The 17,626-nt window shown below is 40.4% G+C and overlaps 1 long non-coding RNA gene across 1 annotated transcript in view; it reads left to right on the forward strand.

Annotated features, from left to right (window-relative positions):
• The window catches only part of LOC141127154 (uncharacterized), a 145,568-nt gene extending 136,525 nt beyond the window's left edge, over window positions 1-9,043 (forward strand). The window contains exon 4 of the long non-coding RNA XR_012241495.1: window positions 8,713-9,043. This is a non-coding gene — a long non-coding RNA (uncharacterized lncRNA). The remainder of the gene's footprint in view (window positions 1-8,712) is intronic.
• Window positions 9,044-17,626: the final 8,583 nt, after the last annotated feature.

The following is a 17,626-nucleotide window of genomic DNA, read 5'->3' on the forward strand; positions in this document are numbered from 1 at the left end:
ATATTCTGATGTTTACAGAAATGGATGCAGAAAACATCATTTTATTATATTTTTGTATTTTGCAAAAGGGACAAAGAGTTAGGACCTCTGTTATATTTGTCCAATGGCCTGTTTGTAGGCCAAATGATCTATTTTTAATAAGTTTTATGAAATGGTGCCTAACAGCATTTCATTTTATGACACAAATAGAAAACATCAGAGATAATGATGACAAGGGAATACAAAGTATCGTATATAAAAGGTTGTGAAGGACAGATCATTATCATGAGCTGTCAGAATGAGGTAGGAGAAGGTCCTATTTAAATGTGAATGACTTCATGGAAGACAAGACGTTTGGACAGTAAACTGGGGAAATATGTTCCTCTGTTCCCATCAGTGTTCTCTGCTTACTGCCAAAGGTGAATGTTATGCAGAATGGCTACATGTTTTCCTTTACTAAAGGAGTTATATATATTAGCATATATGACATTTCTGTGTACTCTTTTTAGATAGATCAGAAGTTTACAGTTTCTGCAAAGTATCCTTCTTTGTGAAACACAAACAGCTATTTGTGTCAACGGGTGATTTATACATGCATAATTCCTCATTATCTTTCTGCATCACCTTAATTTCTGACTTTCATTGCTATATCTCATTATCGCGCGGCACCTGTGCACTTGTTAAAGAGATATGGGAAAATTATAAATAAAAACAATGGGAATTATGCATAATATTCAAGAAGTGTTGCTTAGCTGGGTTGTTTCCAAGAGATTCAGATGCAATTATTCTGAGATTTTGACACTGTGGCCAGAAAACAACAGAAATGTGTACACATTATGTAATTTATATCTGAAGAAAAATACATATAGATTGCAATAAAGCACACAAAAAATGAAAATGAGGGCTCGTGAAATTAAAAAGGAAAGCAAAGGGCAAAAATCCAAATGATTTAACAATCTAGTGATTAAATAGCTACATTTCTCAGAATTTCGAGCGAACTTCTGCATAATCTATGAATTTTAGTTTAGCAGTATTGTGCTCAATTATGTTCTATAGTGTAATCCCTTTCAGTTTTAGGGAACACAGCAGTGTCAACGCTAACAAGAGCAGGAAGAAATCAGGTTCACATGAGCTGCACAGATGTTCACGTACCCAGTAAATGCAATCTCTTGACTTACCTGCTAAAACATACACTTGTATTCAATACATACATTACTGTCCACATTTTCAGTGTGCATTGAATGTAAAAAAAAAAAAAAATACTACTTGCCATGCATTGTTAGATTCTATATTAGGCAACAAAACTTTAATATGACAACAAACCCTGATTGTTAATAACACAAGAAAAGGGTTGCACCTAAAGAAAAAACTGTAAGCTATGCTCTTGGTGCAACTAAGGCAACATATTGGGTATTTATCATAATTTATATATTATATTTATTATACTCACCTGAGTCTCCCTATCCAGATTCCTCGCTGATGCCATTTCCCCCTTCAAGAGCTGTTAATTCAGCCCTGCAGATTAACGCCATCCTTTCCTCTTCACTCTCCTCAGGCCAATGTCAGTAGTCTTCTAAATCCTAATAGAACCCCTCCGGTTGACAGCCACTGGGAACTGCAAACAGTGATATAGACACATGGAAGAATGACCCTAGCAGGAAGTAAATAGAGAGGAGACGCATACAGAGCTGTATGATCCCATGACCTCAACTTATGATGAGTGAAAAAGAGGATTTAGAAAGTTTTTTTTCCATCCTAGTAATCAGGGAGATAGGGGTAGAAGACAGGGAAAGAAAGGGGTTTCTTTCTATTGCAAATCAGGTCTATAATTCTCACCAACGCAACATTGTACATTTTCTAAATCTGCATTTTTTCCTGTCTGACGAAAACACTCCCTGCCAATAAAGAGTCTGTCCACAGGTATTCAGGTATTTTCTTCCCATCAGTTCATTTTCTTTTTAATCTCTAAATAAAGAGGTTACCAACACTGTCCCCATCTGTCAGTGCTCTTGTATGGAACAACTTGTCAGCGAAGTGCCAGAAAATGCCTAACACTGGAAAAGTGAATTATGAAATGAAAAGTTTTGAACATTTATTAAAGCAACAAGGGGCAGTAATGCATTAAGTTAGATCAGCTAGGAAAGTCTCTGAATATGTTCACAATAGGACAATATGGGGTTTATTTACTAAAGCTGGAGAATGCAAAATCAGGCAATTTTTTTCATTAAAGTTTCCAGTTTTTGTTTTTTTTTTGCCAACACTTAATTGAACAAGCAGAGGTTAGACACTGATTGGTTACCATGCACAGCTTCACCAGATTCTGGGTACACCAGTTTTAGTAAACCTACCCCTTAATGACTTGTGCAATAGCTTAAGGGAGAAAAGGGTTAGAAAAAAAGTTACCTAATAAGTCAACTATAGATGGGAAGACATGTATCCATCAACGACCAGCCAGGGATGATTTTTATAGATAAAATAAGGACATAAAATTTGGTTGATAAAACGTTGTACCTCTTAAAGTGATTATCCACTGGCTCTATTGCTATGACCATGAGATAGCGTTGACTGATACCTCCTAGATGGGAAGGCGAGGTTGTGTTATAAGGCTCCACATGAAGCTAACTAAACAGCTTTTGAAGTTGAAAAAGAGCTTATATTATTTTAATTATTGTATTAGGATTCATTTTTAGTATTATTGTACCTTGGTCTATAAATCATTGAAAACTTTGCCTGGGTTTACAAAGAAGAGAAGCCAAAAGACAACAGTCCACTTCTCAATTGGAAAAGGATTTCTGACAGTTTTATACATATTCCTTCCAGCATTCCTGGGCGGCCAACTACTATAGTGTTGCAAGATTTATAATAGATTTGCCTATACACATACACACTTAAAACACATGCAGAAATGGGGGGGGGGGGGGTGTCTTATATTTTTTTATTTCAGTTACTTATTTATTTCACTTACTTATATAGCGCCATCAATTTACGCAGCGCTTTACATATACATTGACCATTCACATCAGTCCCTACCCTCAAGGAGCTTACAATCTAAAGTCCCTAACTCACATTCATACATACTAGGGACAATTTAGACAGGATCCAATTAACCTACCAGCATGTCTTTGGAGTGTGGGAGGAAACCGGAGTACCCGGAGGAAACCCACGCAGGCACAGGGAGAACATGCAAACTCCAGGCAGGTAGTGCCGTGGTTGGCATTCGAACCAGCGACCCTTACTGCTAGGCGAAAGTGCTATCCACTACACCACTGTGCCGCCCCTATATTATATTAATACTGTGCTACTTTTGAGCAGCAAAGAGAAGACAAATTAATAAATCGAGAAGCAGTCTTTCAGGATCAGTAGTGATAATCTCTGCTCCTGTCTTGCACTTCCTTACTGTATGACAACATAGGGTAAAACCTCCTCCAGAAACTGTGAGATAGGATTAACAGAGCATCAAAGGTGAAGATCCATCATATATATGGCATCTATGATGAGGCTATTTGGCTGATTTACTAAAAGGAGTTCAGAATCTCCACACAATAAATTTATCAATCACACAATAAATCACAGTTATTTAAATGCATTATAAACCTTCCTACTTGCACCTTGTTATTTTCACCTGCATAAGATGTGCATTCATCATGTAGTTTAATTGTTTCATTTCTTGGCTTACACACACAGCTTATAGCAGAGTAAATCTTCATATTTTTGTGTCAGAAGTTTATGTTTGTATTCAAACATGAGGCATGCCGTGTGGCACTGCACGGGTTATTGCATGACCTCTGTCTGTAGTCTAAGAACTGAGGCTACCTGTGAAGAAACCACATATCTCAAAATCCCTGGGTCTCTAAGTTTAGCACTGGTGAGAGTGCAATAATTATATCTGACTCAGATACAAACAGGCAGGGTATCCACAGTGAGTTTTTATCACATTAGCACTCCCCTTTCACAGTTCCATTACATTACCACTCCAAGATGTGTGGTGCAAGACTCCAAGATGTGTGATCACAAGATGTGTGATGCAAGGCCTCTTGCACACAGACATAATAATTTACTGATGTTTATACTCAGAATCTTGTTGACAGATCCAGAGTAAAATGTTTTGGAAAGATGCATTAAGGTACTTAAATTTGAGTAAGGCCGGGTTCACACTGGTATGACATGACAGTCGTACCACTCTTTGGATCTGATTTTGCCCTGGAACTTGAAGTCCGACATGCGTCCGACTTCAATGAACAGGGACCTGACTTTGATCTCCCACAATAACAAGCACTGTGTCTGGTATAAATCTTTAAGAGGAACTCCACGCACAATGTAAAAAAAAAAAAAAGCATGGGTTCCCCCTCCAAGAGCTTACCAGGCCATTCAGTCTGGTATGGATTTTCAGGGGAACCCCCATGCCGAAAAAATTGCTTTGGGGTCCCCCCAAAATCCATACCAGACCCTTATCCGAGCACGCAGCCCGGCAGGTCAGAAAAGGTGGTTAGGACGAGCGAGCGAGAGCCCCCTCCCATCCTGAACCGTACAGGTCCACATGCCCTCAACATGGGGGCGGGTGCTTTGGGGCAGGGGGGCCCCCACTTCAAAGCACCTTGTCCCCATGTTGATGAGGACAAGGTCCTCTTCCTGACAACCCTGACGTTGGTTGTCGGGGTCTGCAGGCGGATGGGCTTATCGGAATCTGAAAGCTGCCTTAATAAATTACTCTAAAAACCTGTGTAATATGTTTTATTTTTTACTTTTTTTTAGATGAATGGGTAGGGGTCCAATGTACCCCATACTCATTCACATAGGGTGGGGGGCCGGGACCAATGGCTAGGGTTGTCGGGAAGAGGCCCTTGTCCTCATCAACATGGGGGACAAGGTGCTTTGTTGGTGGGGGGTGCAGGGCCCCCCGCCCCAAAGCACCCACCCCCCATGTTGAGGGCATGTGGCCTGGTACGGTTCAGGAGGGGGGCGCTCATCCCCACCCCCTTTCCTGACCTGCCGGGCTGTGTGCTCGGATAAGGGTTTTGAAAAAATGACGTGGAGGTTTCCCCTTAAGATCCATACCAGACCGAAGGGCCTGGTATGCTCTTGGAGGGGGAACCCATGCTGTTTTTTTTTTTTTTATTTGGCGTGGAGTTCCCCTTCAAGATGATCAGAGCACAAGTCGCGTGCCAAAGTCGGATCAGTTAAGACTTTATCAGTGATCCGACTTTGATCCGACTTCGGTGATATTCAATGGGCTGAAGTAGGATCAAAGTCGGGCCAAAGTAGTGCAGGGAGCATTTTCAAAGTCGGACCGACTTGTGTCAGATCAGTTAAGAGGGCTCTCATAGGGAAACATTGATTTTCACATGTCATGTGACATGAGCTCCCAATGTCAGAGTGTTTGTCGTACCAGTGTGAACCCGGCCTAAACATATATGTGCGTGAAATTCTTCTTTCTCCTCTTCTAATTGCCACTGTTGCAATATGCACAAGTATATGCATGTATACATACGTATGTGCATACATTTCTGCACTCAAATGTAAATTTTTTTAAATTTATTTTACACCTCTGCACTCAATAATGCACCTGTGATCAGATCAGTAAAAAAAAAAAAAGTGGCTGTTTTTTACTCCCGTGTCCAAGAGGTCTAATACCTAGTTAAAACAACAAAAACATTTGAAAATGTACAATGCCTTTAATTGTATTTGCTATTAATTGTATTTTATGTTTACTTTGAAGACCCAATAATGTGCAGATGAAATAAGTCAACTGGATTTTGTTTTTCAAAAACAAATATTAACCGCTTCCCGACCGCTGCAAGCCAATGTACTTTGGCAGAATGGCACAGGTGCGCAAAAGGGCGCACCCATATGTCCCTTCGTAATCCCAGGCTAATGATGTCTGCCAGTGGCGCGCGATCACAATGAGGAGAGGCTGAACGGTAAAATGCAATGTAAATGTAAACAAGGCATTTCCCTGTTCTGTCTAGTTACATGATAGGGATCTACTGCTCACTGTCACCGGGAGCAGTGATCTCTGTCATGTCCTAGGTAGCCCATCCCCCTACAGTTAGAACACGCTAAGGGAACACATTTAACCCCTTGACCGCCCCCTAGTGTTTAGCCCCTTCCCTGCCAGTGACATTTACACAGTAATCAGTGGGTATTTTTAGCTCTGATCGCTGTATAAATGTAATTGGTCCCAAAATAGTGTCAAAAGTGTCTGATCTGTCCGTTGCAATGTTGAAGTCCCAATAAAAATCGCAGATGATCGTCATTACTAATTAAAAAAAAAATAATAAAAAAAAATTACATAAATCTATCCCCTATTTTGTAAAAGCTATAACATTTGCACAAACCAATCAATATACACTTATTGCGATTTTTTTAACCAAAAATATGTAGAAGAATACATATCGGCCTGAACTGAGAAATAATTTTTTTATATATATTTTTTGGAGATATTTATGATAGCAAAAAGTAAAAAATATTGCCTTTTTTCAAAATGATCAGTCTTTTTTTGTTTATAGTGCAAAAATAAAAACCATAGGTGACCAAAAGAAAGCTGTATTTATGGGGAAAAAAAGGACATCCATTTTGTTTGGGTTCAACATCGCACGACTGCGCAATTGTCAGTTAAAGCAACGCAGTGCCGAATCGCAAAAAATGCTCTGGTCATTTAGGGGGTAAAATTTTCCGGGGCTAAAGTGGTTAAAACTAATTATTGTGTAAGATTCTCAGCTTCTATAGGTATGGCATCCCTGCCTTTTTGGATTATGTCCATCAGACCGTGGACTTATTAATGTGACTGTATACCCCAAACATTTTTTCCAGTTTTGTACAGAATGGTTAAAGGTTAGAACACCTGTCAGGATTTTATATATCAGCTCTAGGGAGCTTTAGCCTTAATATTTTTCCCTGTGACCATTTTCACATTTTCAGTGTGATGAATAATTCAAAATTTTAGTTTTTACCAGTACAGAATGTTAGGGAAAACATTTCATTTGGGACACCTGTTCTGGTGACAACTACCTAAGAAGGAAAGTATGACACTACCTGCCTGGAGTTTGCATGTTCTCCCTGTGCCTGCGTGGGTTTCCTCTGGGTACTCCGGTTTCCTCCCACACTCCAAAGACATGCTGGTAGGTTAATTGGATCCTGTCTAAATTGTCCCTAGTATGTATGAATGTGAGTTAGGGACCCTAGATTGTAAGCTCCTTGAGGGTAGGGACTGATGTGAATGTACAATGTATATGTAAAGCGCTGCGCAAATTGACGGCGCTATATAAGTACCTGAAATAAATAAAAAAAAGGAAAGTGAAGAGAAATCACCCCAATGGGACACAGACTGAAAAAGATAATTAACTGACAGAGTTTTAACCCTTCCCTACTCTATCCAAAACAAATATAACCATTCCTTACTCCTGGGATTTATATTCTTAAAAATCTATAGTTTCACAGCAGCTGGAAGGCACACTTTAGCTTGATCTTTTGTAGATTAAACAGCTGCCATTTCTCTATTTCTCTGTAAGAAAAGCATTTAATGAAAAGCTGCAATGTGCAGAGTTTTGTTAAACTGGCAAATATCGCCATAGTATTTATTTATGCTATTCTACCTAAGCTCTTTTTTTCCCTTTGTTTATAATTCATCAAAGCACATGGAGCAAATATGACAGGCTTCAAGGTGCCATGTTATATAACATCAGGCAGTGGGGTTTTTGCCAAAGAAAGCAGCTGGTGCCACCAGCCGTGACATATGCCATCTCGCTGTGCCAAGTAAATACTGAACCCCCCCAACTTGTCAGTGTTGATCACTTAGAAACACAGAGGGTGGACGTGGGCACCATGACAGCAAGCAACAAAGCAGTGCAAGTCTTCAACACTCAGACGTTGTATACAGAACAAGTCTTCAACACTCAGACGTTGTATACAGAACGCAACTCTGCAGAATGTGCTCAATATTATTTAAGCATTATAAGCAAGCATACACTTAGCTATTTTCTTAAATATAATAATATTCTAACTCATGCATTTGTTAATACGTAATGTGATAAATGCCTGGTTTCAATCACTTTATAAAGCTTAATACGGCTACTGTGGTTTTATTGTAGAATAGTATTATGCATTACAAAAATATATAACATTTATACTGAATGCTCTATACATTCTAAAATCTAGACTACAGTGTGGAGCTGCTTACAGAATCTTTCTTTTATTGAAAATGTCAGCTGTAAAACTCTGCTTCATCTGTAGACCTATGACTCTGAACTTTATGCAACCAATCAGCTACCTCATTGCATCATGGGAAATTACTGTTTAATCACATAGAGTGAGTCTTCTTGGCAAGTTCTCATGAATATTTACTAAGCATGTAGCTACAAGAGGTGTATGTCTTATCAGTATTCTGGGTCAGGGGGCCTAACCATTGCTTTTACTTTCAGCTGATATTAAAAATTTTATATAATGAGGCGGAATTTCTCTCTCTTTCACACACATTTCCTGTTCTATTATCAGTTTGTTGAGCATGTATTAGTCTTAATGTGTATCCAAACCCACGAAAAAAATATATTGCAGCTAACTGGTTGCATTTCTTTTCTTTTTTTCTTGTCTTTGTTATTTAATTTTTATCCGGTGGTCCTGCCAATAACATACTTCCTGTCCTAGGTTGGAATAATAGGCTGCTCTTTCCTGATTTGGATTACAGAATACCCCCCCCTCTTTTTATCTCCATAATATAAGAGACATTGTGTTCTGCAGATCTCAAAGGTAACCTCGGCAGACTGACAAGATTCTTTGGGGTTTCAGTGCAGAAGAGGCATCATGTTATCAGCTTACTACAGCTTACTACAGGAGGACATGGAGAGCTCATTGGATTTCAGGATCGACAAGTATCCTTTTGCACTTATCGAACAGGTATAACAAAAAAAAAAAAACAAAATAAGATGTTTAACAATCCAAAAAGGAGCAAATAAGAATAAAAACTCTATACCATGTTATTAAAAAAACTAGCACATTGGCACAGAATGAGATTGTGCTCTATTGTTTTATAACTTTAAATTTTAGGCAGCATTAGTCTGCAATGGAGACTTGGGGGAGTATGTAGTTCTGATCACCTTAGCACTAAACCCACGATACATCCTACCTTCCCTAACTCCCAAGCTTCTCTACCTTGCCAACTTTCTCTGTTCATACCCTCTTCACTTCTCCCTGAATCTTGTTTAAAAAATCTACTTCCACCTTCTAACCATTTGTGCCCTCAATAACGTACAGTGAACCGCACTATAGAGCCAATACCTAGCTTGAAAGTTGCCCCAGTTCCTCAAAGACTCAACAAATTCCTGTGTTCATTGAGCCATTTATATACAGTGGGGACGGAAAGTATTCAGACCCCCTTACATTTTTCACTCTTTGTTATATTGCAGCCATTTGCTAAAATCATTTAAGTTCTTTTTTTTTCCTCATTAATGTACACACAGCACCCCATATTGACAGAAAAACACAGAATTGTTGACATTTTTGCAGACTTATTAAAAAAGAAAAACTGAAATATCACATGGTCCTAAGTAGGGATGAGCCGAACACCCCCCGGTTCGGTTCGCACCAGAACCCGCGAACGGACCGAAAGTTCGCACGAACGTTAGAACCCCATTGACGTCTATGGGACTCGAACGTTCGAAATCAAAAGTGCTCATTTTAAAGGCTAATTTGCATGGTATTGTCCTAAAAAGGGTTTGGGGACCCGGGTCCTACCCCAGGGGACATGTATCAATGCAAAAAAAACTTTTAAAAACGGCCGTTTTTTCGGGAGCAGTGATTTTAATGATGCTTAAAGTAAAAAAAAAAAAGTGAAATATTCCTTTAAATATCGTACCTGGGGGGTGTCTATAGTATGCCTGTAAAGTGACGCGTGTTTCCCATGTTTAGAACAGTCCCTGCACCAAATGTCATTTTTAAAGGAAAAAATCTCATTTAAAACTGCTTGCGGGTTTAATGTCATGTCGGGTCATGGCAATATGGATGAAAATCAGTGAGACAAACGGCATGGGTACCCCCCAGTCCATTACCAGGCCCTTTGGGTCTTGTATGGATATTAAGGGGAACCCCGCACCCAAATTAAAATAAGGAAAGGTGTGGGGCCACCAGGCCCTATATACTCTGAACAGCAGTATACAGGCGGTGCAAACAAGACAGGGACTGTAGGTTTGTTGTTAAGTAGAATCTGTTTGTAATTTTGAACATTTTTAACGTGTTTAGCTCCAGCCAAAAAATCTTTTCTAAGCTTTTTGGAAAACATAGGGAAGGGTTATCACCCCTGTGACATTTGTTTTGCTGTCTTTCCTCCTCTTCAGAAGATTTCACCTCACTTTTTTGTCCCAATGAAAAATGTTTTTTGAAAATTTGGGTTTTTTTGTGGAACAAGGATTGGAAAGCATCAGTGGAAAGGAGAAATTGTTTTCCCATATTAACTCTTACAGGAGAGAATTTCCCTTCCTAGGGGTAGATTTCATCTCACTTCCTGTTGTCTCCTTCCGTTTGCAAGTAGGAGTTGTTTGTAAGTTAGATGTTTGAAAGTAGGGTCCTGCCCTATATACTCAGCAGAAATTTGGGCCTTAGGTGTCCCATGGCCACGTGCTGATGAGGATGCACCGTCTCCACGACCAGCACTAGACACAGAGCCTGCTTGCCCTCTCTTATTGGCTTGTGACTGTCTGCCTCTCCTTCTTGGCCTTCCAGACATACTAATGGCCTGTAGCTGCACTAAGCTGGGATAGAACACCTGTAATTTTCTTCAAGTAGCTTTATATACTGTAACCAGACAAGCCTGCCTGTCAGTAGGAAGATAACAGGAACGGATCTAGCTGAACACTGTGAGCAGGACGCACTGTACTAAATGTAAATAGTCTAGCTGCCTGACCGTGGTACTAATAGGATCAAATAGAACACCTGTAATTTTCTTCAGGTAGCTTTATATACTGTAACCAGACAAGCCTGCCTGTCAGTAGGAAGATAACAGGAACGGATCTAGCTGTACACTGTGAGCAGGACGCACTGTACTAAATGTAAATAGTCTAGCTGCCTGACCGTGGTACTAATAGGATCAAATAGAACACCTGTAATTTTCTTCAGGTAGCTTTATATACTGTAACCAGACAAGCCTGCCGGTCAGTAGGAATTTAACAGGAACGGATCTAGCTGAACACTGTGAGCAGGACGCACTGCATTAAATGTAAATAGTCTAGATAGAAGATAACAGGAACGGATCTAGCTAAACTGAATACAGTGTATATATATATATGCAACACCTGGGATGCATATATATACACAATACACTGTAAGTGCAGCTAACTGACTGACTGTTCTGCCTAATCTATCTAACTCAAATCAAATGACACTGTCTCTCTCTCTCTCTATCTCTCAGCACACCGGAACACACACTACACAGGGCCGCCGTGCAGGCGGCCTTATATAGTGTGGGGTGTGTACTAAATGCCCTGAGCCGTAATTGGCCAAAGCCACCCTGGCTTTGGCCAATTACAGCTCTCTCTACTGACAGCGCTGTGATTGGCCAAGCATGCGGGTCATAGTGCATGCTTGGCCAATCATCAGCCAGCAATGCACTGCGATGCCGCAGTGAATTATGGGCCGTGACGCGCCACACGAATTTAGCGCGAACGGCCCATAACGTTCGCAATTCGGCGAACGATCGAACAGCCGATGTTCGAGTCGAACATGGGTTCGACTCGAACACGAAGCTCATCCCTAGTCCTAAGTAATCAGACCCTTTGCTCAGTATTTGGTAGAAGCACCCTTTTGATCTAATAAAGCCATTAGTCTTTTTGGGAAAGATGCAACAAGTTTTTCACACCTGGATTTGGGGATCCTGTGCCATTCCTCCTTGCAGATCCTCTCCAGTTCTGTCAGGTTGGATGGTAAACGTTGGTGGACAGCCATTTCTAGGTCCAGAGATGCTCAATTGGGTTTAAGTCAGGGCTCTGGCTGGGCCATTCAAGAACAGTCACGGAGTTGTTGTGAAGCCACTCCTTCCTTATTTTAGCTGTGTGCTTAGGGCCATTAGGGTCATAGGATCCCCTTAGTCTACCTGTAAAGTGGCAGATCTGTACCATGTCTAGAATCTGCTGCAGCAATAATTGCATTTATAAAGCCAAAAAAGACATTTTCCCTGAAAGCTGCCTTTATTTTGCTCACCAACAGCTGGGGAGTCAGTGTGAAGGATGAGGCCACAATGTAGTGCACTGGGAACAAAATTAGAGATTTTTTGGATACATTCTGGTGTCATTTTGACTTTGGATAGAAGTAACTGGTGCGTAAAAATTGGTCTTTGGGTGTTGGCAGCACCTTCCCACCGTAACCCTATAGAGGTAATCTTGATGAAAGCAAGAATTGGCCCTGCTGTAAAAAATTGCAATGATATGCACCTGTCAAACAGGTGCAGAAAAATTGGTCTTTGGGTGTTGGTGGTGCCTTCCCACCATAACCCTATAGAGGTACCCTTGATGAAAGCAAGAATTGGCCTTGCTGTAAAAAATTGCAATGATATGCACCTGTCAAACAGGTGCAGAAAAATTGGTCTTTGGGTGTTGGTGGTGCCTTCCCACCGTAACCCTATAGAGGTACTCTTGATGAAAGCAAGAATTGGCCTTGCTGTAAAAAATTGCATTGATATGCACCTGTCAAACAGGTGCAGAAAAATTGGTCTTTGGGTATTAATTGTGCCCATGAAACCTATGCCAAAAACATTCTTCCAGGTGAAATGATTGAACACCCTCAAAGCTAGGCAGCCTCTAAAGTCCTGCAGAGATTCCACATCCCAAAAAGACTTAATCAGTGCAATCGGCATTAGGGGCTTCATAGCTGGTAATCCAGGATGGATTAATTTTTATAAAAGTCAAATGGTCCACGGAGTCTGTGGACAGACGTGTTCTATGATCAGTAACTAAACCTCTTGCAACACTGAATGCCTGTTCTGAAAGCATGCTGGATGCAGGGCAGCCCAACAACTCAATAGCATACTGGGCAAGTTCTGGCCAATGGTCTATTCTCATGACCCAGTAAGTCAGTGGATAGTCAGCTGGAAAGCTCTCCATCTCTGTTTTGGCCCCGAGGTAATCATCCACCATGTGATGCAGACGCTGCCGATGGGATGTGAAAGCTGACAGCCCTGAGCGGCAAGGACTAAAAAAATTCCAAAATGCCTCACTTAGATGGACACCTTCTCCAGCGCTCCTCTCTTGACCAACAGAAGACTCAAAACTACATTTTCCACCACACTGTAACCTACTGGAGTCAGGAAAAATGTTCAATAAAATCCTCTTTAATGTGTCCTCAAAAGATTTTATCTTCTGCACTCTCTGTGGGGACGGGATGAGTTCTGAGACCTTCCCCTTATAACGGTGGTCAAGGAGGGTTGCCAACCAGTAATCATCCTTCTCCTTAATGCACGTATTCTTGGGTCCTTTCGCAGGCTTTGAAGCATGAGGATGCCCATGCGCCTCAAATTTGCTGAGGCTTGAGAAGCAGACTCCTTGGGGTCGCTCAGGATGACAGCATCTGGAACTTCCTCCTCCCAGCCACGTACTACTCCCAAGGGTCCTGAGGTTGGAAAGCCATTGCTTAGAGATTGAAGCATGTCTTCCTCTTCTACGAAGCCTATGAAAGTGCCAGAATCCTCCTCCTCATCCTCCTCCTCCCCTCTCTCCTCCTGTGTATTCTGTGACATAGGAATGATGGTGTCTGGATAAAGCGGGCCTTGAGAGGAAAGGAAGTCCTCATCTTCCTCCTGCTGCTCTGCCTCCAGTGCCCTGTCCATAATGCCATGCAGAGTCTGCTCCAGCAGGAACACAACAGCGATTGTGTCACTGATGCATGCGCTGTCACTACTCACCATCCTTGTGGCCTCCTCAAATGGTGACAATACAGTGCATGCACCCTAATGATCAGCCATTGCCGTGGTGAAAAAAAGCTGAGGCGGCCTGAGTGCCATACTGGCACATGTACTCGTTGAAGGCCCTCTGCTGCATGTATAGCTGCTACAGCATTGCCAAAGTCGAGTTCCACCTGGTGGGCATGTCACAAATCAGGCAGTTTATGGGCAGGTGGAATTCCCGCTGAATTTCAGCCAAGCGGACACTGGCTGTGTATGACCGCCTGAAATGGCTACAGACTATATGGCATTAAACTGGCAGTAACGCTGGCAAAACAATATGGCGTTAAACTGGTAGTAACACACACAAAAGTAAATGGCGTTAAACTAGCAGTAACACAATCAAATAGATGTGTTGAACTACACTGACGCTATCTGAACTGTCCCTACTCTAGCTATACACTAATGTCAATATTACTGACACGGTCTCACTACACTACACTGAAACTATATGAGCTGTCCCTACTCCACTCTAATGTATGTATGAATGACACGTTCTCACTACATCATAGTGAAACTATCTGAGCTGTCCCTATTCTAGCTGCACACTATGCAAAGCTGAATGATGGTCCTCCTCACTACACATACACTATCTCTAGACTGACAGTAAACTAATATTCTACACTGACAATTGAAGCAAAATAGCACAGTATAGCACACTAACTAACTGATAGAACTGAACAGAGCCCTGTTCTATCTCTCTCTCCACGCCAAAATCATGCTGAAAATGGCTGCCATTGAAAGAATACTTTTATACTGTGGGAGGGGAATGAGCCATGATTGGATAAAGTCATGATGACAGTGTCCAATCATGACTCTGACAGTGCTCTGCACTGTTCAACACCACAATGCATTGTGGTTCGGTTCCGGGGGGCAACTACCCATTTGTTCGGCTGTTCGTCGAACGTCCGAACAGCTAAAGTTCGGCACAAACTTATGCTCGGGTCGAACCGTTCGCCCATCCATATTGGTAGTAAGCCAAAATTATCAGCCGGGTTATCCTACTTGCTTTGTCCACTGGGGATATTTAATCTTTTTTGATATAAAAACCTTAAATCTGTAATTTTTATAAAATAGCTATCGATATAAAATTGTTCTGTATTTAACATAATATATAGAATAAGTAATAGATGGAGATAATTGTTTAAAGTTTAGATAATGGATGGGATGATTTGCATATAAAGTAACTTCAAAATGTATTTTAATATAATTGCTTTTATTTATATATTATGCTTTCTATTTATTAAAATTTTATATGAGATATGATTTAGTTTTCATTGTGATAACATTTATTTTATTATCCCTCTTTTTGGATAGATGAATTAATTTTATTTTTTGTTTGTTGATTGCATACATTTTAGACTGTTATTTATTGACCATCCACGTATTCACTTGCTTATAGATTTATAGATTTATTCATTGATTTTTGTTTTGTTTCAGTCATTAATTTTTTTCCAGCATGTTTTGAGCTAATTGACTGTAAACTATTTCTGGTTGGTGCACATTTATATTGTAATTGTTTGTAATACTTGATGCTGATTTTTAACTTTATTCCTAATACTACGCTCCAAAACAAGTTAAAAAAAGTATACTGGCCAAGGTTATCCCATTAGAAAAGAAAGAACTCGGCGCTATAGTGAATGTGCAAATAACTTAAAAATAGAAGAGGTATATTGAATATAAAATATTAGAAGCTGCTCCCCTCAAAGTACTTGGTAAGCTAGCTTTGAACTGGTGAGGGATGTATGTTTAATAAGGGGGCGCTAGTGATATAAATATAACCATAAAGTGCATGTGCTCAATAAGTCATAATGAATGTGAATATACTATAAAAATAGCATCATCATTTTCAAAGAAATTAAATATTATGAAAAAGGATGTGCATCAGTAAACAGCCAGCAAATAAATGGTGCAATTGATGATTTTTTGATAGAACAGCACCCGGTGAGTATAGGTAAGTATCCTTCTTACCAAACCACCAAAAAGGAAGGCCAGGTGGGACTTGTTAATGTGGTCTTACTGGTAGCAGGTGGATAATCCAGAAAGGGCTCCGCCAGAATGTTGATTCAGAAAAAAGATGGAAAGAACCATACCATCGTATAATTCCATTTTATTAAAAAAGCATATAAAAACAATAGGCCAAATGGCCGCTTACTTGGTAAGTGCCTTTCCTCAGCACTGAAGGTGACAAGCTTAGCAATGTTAGATGGAGTGTGAGACAGCCGTTTTGCTTGCTCCCTCTTGTGGTGAGCGGCGTGCGTTCCACCACCTAATCTGCCGAAACCAGAAGTGGCCGAAAGATTGCGTGACCAGATATGGGTCATCCCATTATCTTATGTGCTTACTTTGGATTCGCCAACTCCCCCCACCTACACCAGCAGGAACACTTGACGAGAAACCTACACATGAGCCACTTATTGGCTATTCGAGTTCTGTGGCCACTGTGAGCACAGTTTCCCTGGTGTACAGACCATGGAAGAGATCTGCATTGATGATTTGGACTTACTACCCTTATTGACAGCTTTTTCTACATGGATAACTACACCACTTCAGCTATACAAGCTGTTTCATACACTGCATTACAACAACTTTTGAATAGGTGAGAAGAATACTTTCTTATCCTTCTACTTGTTTCAGCAGCTACTCTTATGGGATCACTCGTTTGTTTTAAGTTTGGATTCTAAAACCATTTTGAGGATTTATAACCCTTTCCTGATTGTGTCACTGGTGCCAAAGTGTACCTCAACAGTTAGGGCAACCCCAGTCCCACTCAACATTTTGTCTATCGACATCACAATGTGCTAACCCTAAGCACCTTCATGATCTCACTACAGCACTCATTCCCCTGGTTGCCCGAGGACATCTGTTTCCTGAGGACATTACTAGCCTTAAACTCACCTCATCCAATCAAATATATTTATTAGGGTGTGCCATATTACAAGTAATAGCTCCAACACCCTTCCCACTAACCATTTTTCTGACTGTGACCTAATCTTCTGTCGGGGTATATTGAGGACGCCCTTCTCCACCCTCATGTTCAAGCCGTGCCTGTCCAATGAACAAGCTGCCATTGATTCTTGGTGTTGAAAGTTGCCAGTATAGAGCCACAATTTGAGCTTCAAGTTGTGAAACCTCCTCACACCTATCGCAGCAAAGCTCACCCTCAAACAGATGTTCTAGATTTGTATACAATGCGCTAAACAGTATATCATGGAACACATATTGCTTGACTATATTGCAATGCTTACACAAGTAAATTATCCAAACTAATAAAATGCATAAAGAATCATCTTGGTTCCCTGTGTCCTTCAGTTAAACTATGGTTTTGTGTTCAATGATACATTTCATTTTAAAACTGAAATCTCACTTTACAGACAAATGGAAAAATTCACTATGTTCCCTTTCCTGCAAAGTCATTCATTTGTATCTTCTTAATAAGCACAAATTATGATATACTTTGGTTATTGATAATTGCTCTCTTATTCTTTTTATTCATGCATTTGAAAAGTTATTTCCCTTGTTCACTGTATAATCATATACTGGCCTGAATGTCACTACTTTGTCCTGACAACTTTATTCGCATTGTTATGTGCTTACCATGTAATAGTTAAGCTTATTTTTTCATCACCCGTTTTCTCTCATGCAGAGAATTCACCACACGCACAGTTAAGGTATCAATGAGCTTTCACCTTGGCAAATTAATCCCTTTCTCTTCCTAAAGATCACATT

Source organism: Aquarana catesbeiana, linkage group LG01 (assembly GCF_042186555.1).
Source record: "Aquarana catesbeiana isolate 2022-GZ linkage group LG01, ASM4218655v1, whole genome shotgun sequence".
Taxonomy (NCBI): domain Eukaryota; kingdom Metazoa; phylum Chordata; class Amphibia; order Anura; family Ranidae; genus Aquarana; species Aquarana catesbeiana.